Source organism: Harpegnathos saltator, unplaced genomic scaffold, assembly GCF_003227715.2.
Source record: "Harpegnathos saltator strain DR-91 unplaced genomic scaffold, Hsal_v8.6 scaffold18, whole genome shotgun sequence".
In the NCBI taxonomy this organism is placed as follows: Eukaryota; Metazoa; Arthropoda; class Insecta; order Hymenoptera; family Formicidae; genus Harpegnathos; species Harpegnathos saltator.
The window spans coordinates 1,456,236-1,464,300 of NW_020229961.1; the positions used below are offsets into that span (position 1 = coordinate 1,456,236).

General features: G+C 56.0%; 2 protein-coding genes across 3 annotated transcripts in view; one reads left to right on the forward strand and one right to left on the reverse strand.

Annotated features, from left to right (window-relative positions):
- Tdg (Thymine DNA glycosylase) overlaps positions 1-8,065 on the reverse strand; it is a 125,283-nt gene that overhangs the window by 115,255 nt on the left and 1,963 nt on the right. The window lies entirely within an intron of this gene.
- The window catches only part of Dnmt3 (DNA methyltransferase 3), a 146,242-nt gene that overhangs the window by 112,066 nt on the left and 26,111 nt on the right, over positions 1-8,065 (forward strand). The gene's annotated exons all lie outside the window — the stretch shown is intronic.

The window sequence follows — 8,065 nt, forward strand, 5'->3', positions numbered from 1 at the left end:
AAACGGTGACGAATGCGACGCGGTCGCGCGCGAAGTTCCTAACCCATTGAGCCACCAACTATCTTCGTCGTTAATCTTCAAGTATTCCCAAGGAACTCCCTAATGAATTTGCTGGAAAACCGGCTAGGAAGACCGACGCGCTCTGTGTACGCGCGATATATATGTATATATTGGGAGCGTCAGATAGCCTTGACCTATTGGCGCCCCCAAGTCTGGTCCAAACTTCTTGCGGGTTTGGCTTCAATTCTCCGGAGACTCTTCTATACATCAAACACCCTCCGCGCGCCACCCTCGTCCCGCCGCCGCCGCCGTCGCCGCCGCCGCCTCCCGTCACCGTCTCCGTCTCCGCTGCCGCCGCCGCCGCCACGGCTACGTCCGGGCGCGTTATTACGCGGGAGGAGCATTGATAGAAATTGATACGGCGCGCAGTCACAAAACTCGACGAGCCGCTCTCGAGCCGCGAGCTCTTTGAAGAAGTTCAAAGAAAAACATGCTCGCGCGGCAAATCGACAGCGAAATGTTCGGGGACGTACAAATTGCGCGCGTCCGCGCATACGAGCGCGTAACACGACGGGTGAAGGCGTAAAAAAAATAATCTCGGCCGCTCTTTTCAGCGAAATTTCCAAGACCCCGGCGATCGATGTTTGATTGAATTTCATTAGCGGGGATTTTTGCACTTGTTTATTTCCAGCCTGTTGTGTATTAACTCCCTTCCTCTTTCCCTCCTTGTTTTTTCGCTCCGTCACCGTAATTGCAAAATATCTCCTCTCGATCACATGAAATTGCTCCTCTCGCTACACTCGAGACCACCGTCCGTCCTCTCTTCGCGCATACCGTTCCTCTGTGTTTCAATTATCCTCGCCGGTTCGGATCGAGGATCGTAAAAGCGAGGATTCCGCGTCTCGGGTACTGTAACTAGACGACGACGACGACTACGTACCCGATGAAAAATGTGCGCCACATTGTAACGACACGTGGCGAACCCGTTCCTGAGGAAGCGTGGCGACTTTCAACGAGGCCGGAGGAAAGTACAGCGCCGAGAACCGCGCGCGCGTGGCAAGACGAGACGAGACGAGGCGAGGCGAGGACTGAAACTTGATTCCTAGGATCACGACCTTCTCGCGCGCGCGCGCGAGCGAGCGTTTTCGGAACGGACAGACTTTCATAGACGACTTTCGTGCGCGATCGACATCCTGATAAAGGCGGGACAAAAGTCGCTCTTTTCGCGGTGTCGCGCCGCGCGAGTTTAGTGAACCGCGCGACGAGAGACATTGGAGCGTCGCGCTTCCGCGACGGCCGCGGGAAGAATCGCGGTCCGACCTCGGCGATAACCTCCCCCTTCGATCGCGATACGTCGCATAACGGCGTGTAAAATGATCTCACCCGTGAAATGGCAGCGCGTTCGCGGAGGGGGGAGGGAGGGAGGGAGGTGCGGGGTGCGCCGACAGACCCCGCCGGCAAAGTGGCCGGGAGAATGATTACGTTATAAACGCGGCCGATTTATCGACTCGCGACGCCGTTCGACTATTTTCAGCGAGATCGTCGACGACGTAATCTAATGACAGAAGGAGGACAACCGCGTGTCACACGTTATGTACGACGACCTTTCTTCTTCTCTCCTCCCGTCGCGACCGACTCGGCAATCTCGACCTCGCCGGCAAATTAAAATAATACGCAGCGTCCGAGGTCATGTGAAACACCATGGGGAGAAAGAGAAAGAAAGACAAGATGGCAGCTGTCAATTTATCGTCACCGCCGTTACGCGGGAAACGTGCGCTCGCAATCTTGCGGAAGTTACACACGCCGGTAAACGCCGGTCTCTACAGATTCCATCCATTGATTACATTCCGCAATTTAAGGATTGCGAACGCGAACGGACTCTCGACGGCAGCAACCGGCGACGACGGCGGCGGCGACGACGCGACGACGACGACGACGACGACGACGACGGCGGCGGTAGTGCGACGAATGCAAATGTAGTCGCGTTCCTCGACGAAACGTGATAAAATTTGCAAGCATCGCTCCAGCCAGAACTTTGCAATTAAATACTAATCAGCGCGGCTCCAATCTAATTTCGGCCGCGAAGGATCGAAAAAGACACGCGCCGGGCCGGATACTCGCCCCGGCGGATAATCACTCGGCGACGTAATCGAAACCGTTTGACCCGTCTAATGAAAAGTTTGCCGGCGGATTCCCTCCCCCTCTTTCTTTCTCTCACTCGTCCGTCGCCGATCAGTCGACGTTACGTCGCTTCCGACGCGTCTCTCCCGTGCCGGAAACGGCGACCTCTCGGGCGCGGACCTCACCGTCCGGCTCCTCCGGGGGTACCTCATCGTCGCGACGACCGAGAATTAAAGCGCTCCGGCGTTTAACAAATATCTATCGACATGTCCGCGATCATCCGCCGGCGATCGAGCTTGGCTGGCCGACTAATTCTCAGCAAGCCAAAAGCGTCCGCCCGATGAAGGCCGATGAAGCGCATTGCGCTCGAATTATCTGTACTGCCGCCGCTTCACACGGCGATTATATTCCGCCGTGGGATCCCAGGAACCGAGACGTCACAATGCCGCTAACCGAATTACACGTCTTCAACGTCGCGCGAGCGCGCTGTCGCGTCGGTGATAATTGAAAAACGCGGGCGCGATTAACCCGGAGCCGGATCGCCGGAGCGGCGCGGCGCGGACGAGCTTCCACGTTGTCGCGTACGCGGCGAAATGAAGGTTCCAAAGTCGAACGCTTTTCGACTTTCACGTCGCGTCGACGCTCGGCCGGCTCGCGGTGATCCGGCGCGGCGCCGGGAAATTAAGAGCTCGAGCGCGGCCGGCAATTGAATTTTCGCGACGGATCGCCGTCGTCTTTGTGCTCCGCGCCCCTCCCCGCGGACCCGTGGATGAAAAGCGGCATTGTCTCGGATCGCGACGAGTCGGCCGGGGAGGCCTATCGATACACCGACCCCGGCGGGTTAATCCGCCACGCCGGTGCCGATTATGCCGCGACGGAAGAAGAAAAAAAACGGGCGGAGAGACAGAGAGAAAGAAAGAGGTAGAGAGAGAGAGAGAGAGAGAGAGAGAGTGAGGAGAGAGCAGGAGCGAGGGAAGGAGAAAGAGAAAGGAGGAGAAGGAAAGCTCGCCGTCGACGAGATTCCGCAAATTATACTGTTTAAGGAACGAGGGCGCGACCGGACCTTGCGCAACGAATACAAATGCAAGAACCAGCCGGCGCGTCCCTTCGGCGCGCGTGACGAAATTCGCAAAGGAGCTCTCAAGCTCCCCTCTCTCCTCTCTCTCTCTCTCTCTCTCTCTCTCTGTCTCTCTCTCTCTATCTCCTTGCCTCTATCTTTCTTCTCCTCAGTCTTGCCCCCGGGGGTAGCCGGAGAAGAGCGCGGGGGTGGGTGCCTAGGAAGCCGCGGGGGATTTCACTGACACACGGGAGAGCCGCCGCCGTCGTCGCCGGCGACAACGTGATAATATTTCTGAACTTGGGGGCCTCTCCTCTCACTCTCTCTCTCTCACTCACTCTCCCTCCCCCTCTCTCTCTCGACGCGCATTCTCCTCTCGAGTGGAAGGAAAAAAGTTTGTCGGCCGCGAGAGAGACCGAAAACCGGCTGACGTCCGAAACTGGTTTCGTAAGTGCTGCTTCGGCAATAGACAGAGAGAGAGAGAGAGAGAGAGAATGAGAGAGAGAGAGAGAGAGAGAGAGAGGAGGGGGTGGGAAAGAGACGAAAAAAAGAGAGAGGAGCACGCAACGCGACCGCATTCACGAGGAGCGCATTTACATGTTACGTAAAATTTTGTTGGGCCCCGCAACGCGACGGGACGATCTTCTCGCGCGCGCGCGCGTGCGCTCAATTCGACTCTGCTCCGGGATCCGAATCCGCGGTGTATATCGATCCTTGTTCGACCGCGAGGATATTCACTGGATATGGCTGCGAGGTCAGTGTCCGAGCGAGCTTATGGATATACACGCGTAAATAGACGACCTAATGAAAATTCCGATGACGCGGTGACATAAGACACGTGACATAATCGACGGTGATATTTGTTTATCGTGTTATTACTTTCGATATTCAGCGAAAGTCCTCTCCGCGGACGGGAGGAACGCGGAGAGAACGCCGCCGCGTGATCGTTCACTTGTACGTATTATGCGATCCGATATTCGTCATATTATACTGTCAATCTTCAAGAAAGAGAGCTGAAGGCTGCGCGAGAGAGCGCGTCGAAGCGCCGTTTAAGAACAAATTTATGCCTCTCGGGGACTTTCCATATCTCTGTTTGTCTCTCTTTCTCACTCTCTCCCTCTTTCCAGTCTCTACTCGTACGTGCCTAAAGCACCGTCGATACGCGGCTTTATTAACGACGCGCGGGGATCACTTTCCGTCCGCGCGCGTTTCACGAAGCAGCCCGCGACAAAATGGGGGAAAATCGTCGCATCGACGGGTTCTCCGTCCAATTAAATCGCCGAAAGAACGCGCGCCCGCTCGAATCCCCGCTAATTTCGATACACCCTATATAGTTCTGACACTCGCTGTCGCGCTACGTATTATCGAAATTTGTCTGTTCTTTTTTCGTATCGGCGCCGGAGGATGGCGATGTAAAACGTCCGATTTATCATGCGTTCGATGGCTTGTTTTAATGTATCATACCGACGGAAACGCTGCAAATACTGGCGGACTGAAAAAAAAGAGAGAGAGAGAGAGAGAGAGAGAAGGCGGAGCTTTTACTCCAATTTTCAAGGATGATAGATCGTGCCCCGTATTTCAAAATTGGAGCGGAACGAACGTACGGTCTTTCTCTCTTTCCCTCCCCCCCTCCCTCCCTCCTCTCGATCACTCCGCTCGCTCGTGTGCACGCTCGGTGTTATCGCGCTCTCTTTCTTTATTCCCGTCGTTTTATTTCTCGTCGTCCGTGCGCCGACCGTTATTTCTGTCTTCGCGACTGACTCATCGACGTCTCGGAAAGAAATGACCCTTGCTCGCGATACCGTCGGTTTTGCATGCTTATCAGTCCTCCACTCTCCGGAGCGGAATCGGCGGGCCGTGGCGCGACGGCGATCGAAAAAGAATGTAATATTCTCCGCGGGCTCAAGTTCGCCGCGAAACCGTCGTATCGTAAGGTTGTTGTTTCGCGGCTCGCGGTATTTGCAAACGGACACGACACGTGCAACAACGACGGCGCGGTGCTCTCCCGCCTCCGGGGAGGGGGGAGGGCGGGGGCGGCCAACTAGCTCTCGTCGTCGCTGTTCCTCCTCAGCTGCACTGCCGTCGCGCGCCGCTAATGTGCGCGCCGAGCGCGCGCGTCGGAGGAGAAAAAAGGAAAACAGAAAGAAAGGAAAACTCGCGAAACACTCGGTCGCAAATTGCGTCGATTCAAGCCGGCGAGTATTCGAAGAGCCGAGATACGCGTGCACTTCCGAGCCGGCGCTCCGACGGAGCCTCTTCTTGCGCGCGACCGTCGGCAGACGGAGAAATCGATCGTCTAAAATGGTCTCGCGTCGCGGGAAGAGTTGAGGAAAAAAAAAGAGAGAGAGAGGGAGGGAGAGAGAGAGAGAGAGAGGGGGGGGAGGGGAAAAAAGAGAAGAGTGTGAGAAGGCGACAGCGGTCGCGCGCTAAAGAGTAACGCTAACCCACGCGCGCGCGCGACGACACACTCGATCCTTCGCAGTTTTCTGCTTTTTCGCGCTGAGAGCCGCGCGCGCGCTCGCACGACTTCCTCCTCCACTTAACGCCACTCGCGGGGCCACCATCTGTAAAGTCTGCCGGCGGATACTCGCCGTCGCGCGTAGTGGATCCACACTACCTGCTCCTCTTTTTCCCGCGGCCATTCATAACGCGATATCGAGATATCGCAAAAGAAACGGCAAGAACAATCTCGTTTTTGCCGGGGCCCGACGACGTCGGGAGTGGACGGAGCGGGAAGGAGAGAAGGAGAAACAGATAGATAGATAGATAGGGGAAGAAAGAGAGAGGAGGAGGAGGAGGAGGAGAAGAGAGAAATTCCGTCCGCGGGCCGGCGCGCGATGCGCCGCGAACTTTCAGCTCACCTGATCCCCAAGCCCCGCCGCCATTTGTATCCGCGCGCGTATATTGCGAGAACATGTGGCTCATAAAATCGTGTATCGCGCGTCCAGCTCGCTCCCGCTCCAAGATATTTCCGTGCACGCGCGCCGTGGACGCGGATAAAAACAAATATGAATGGCGGGTGCGATAGCCGTGTGTGTGTATGCGCGACCGCGTCGTTTAAAAGGTTAATGTCGATACTGACGAACGTAAATAAACGCTTTTAACGCAACGACGACGACGACGACGACGGCGGCGGCACGATCCGGCCGGCCGATCGTTCGGGCGAATTAAAGAAAAATACCAAAGACGATGAAAGAAACGACCTACGACGATGACGACGACGACGACGGCATGAGCACACGCGACACACGTCGGGGTAGCGCCGATTCGCGCTTCACGAACGGCGCTCGCCTTGTAAAGTCTCAGTCGTTTAACGAAGGAGAGCCTAATGAGCGGTCCGACTTCTCGTCGAGACCTCGGCTGGATCCTCCTGAGAAGCGTTGCTCACCGATAAGGGATATCGTGGCGCTCACGCGACGATAAAGTCGCCCTTCTCCGCCCTGTTATCTTGCCGACTAATCGACGTTTTCACGAAGACGAGAATCTTATCGAGGAATGCATAGCGAGCATTGTGCATGTGTTTGTGTGTGTTTGTTACGTGCGTTACATTAAGCGCATGTATCGCGGCATGGCGGATAGGACCCCGCGCGCGCGCGCGCGCGCGCGACTCGAAGGCCGGCACCGTGCAAGAAGCGGCCAAGGCCGCCGCTTCTTTCAGCGAGAGTGGGCTGTACCGCGGATTCTAGTGTCCGGCAAATAACGCTTAGTTTTAGCGGGCACGAAATACACATGTGTGTGTGTGTGTGAGTGTGCGTGTGCGCGCGCGTATATGTATAGATGCGTATGTGTACCGGGTTTACCGTACGGTGGCCGGCGGTATTGATGCGAGAGCCCGGCGTGTTTAGACAACACCTACACGGTGGAAAAAGCAAAATGGATCTCTGTTCGGGCGTCATATCGACCGCAAAAACCGGCCGAACTCTGGTCTCCGATTTCGACAGCTATCGATGCGCCGCGTCGCCGCGAAATAACCGGCCCTGTAAAACAACGCTCGCTCGCCCGCCTTCATTATTACATCATTCCCCCCCTTGTTTTCGCTTTTCTTTTTTCTCACGTGCCCGCGCGCGTGTTCCGCGCTGAACTTTCGCCACCCCCCGCAGCCGATCTCCGATCGGCCGATCCTGACTGACTGCATGCGCGACGAGGACCGGCGCGGCGGCGGGACGAGTCGCAGTTGTTGCGACGGAACTGGTTTTTTTTTTCTTCTTCTTTCTGGGAGGAGGGGAGCACAACTCGGTGTAGTTATCGAAGCTCAGTTTATTAGTCATCCGAAGACGGATGCTGCCGCGACAAATGCTCTCGCGGCCGGAAACACCCTTCGCGATTGAGTCGAACGATATATTCGCAGTGAGCGGTCGTGATTTTTCATCGGGAATCACGAGAGGGATTCGTGACTCTCAAGTTGCACGCTTGCTCGCAATGTTACAGCATTGCGCACGACACTCGAGTCGTCGGGATTCTTTATCTCGGTTGATGTCACCTCTCGAGTATTCGACTAGATCTTTCTCTCTGGATCTGTCGGTCGATTATAGCTCGGTATTCCGGGCCGAGCGTTTGTCTTCGGGGAACAAACTGAAGATCCGATTCTACGCGGAGTAGGACGCAGAGAAGGCGCAAAGATTAGCCTAACGAAACAAGCTCGCCGATGACGAAGGCTACGACGGGAGTCTCGGCTCCGAGTCTCTCTAGCGTCTTCGGGATCTTGGCACTGAGGTGCGACTAGCTCCTTCGGCAGCTTCGGCTTTCGCGCGATCTTGCTGCGATCGCACGCGCGCTTCTTCGTCAAGACGATTCTCCCCTTCTCCCTCTCTCTCTCTCTCTCTCTCTCTCTCTCTTTCTTTCTCTCTTTCTCTCCGACTCGAAGGTTGTACACGCACGCACCCATAC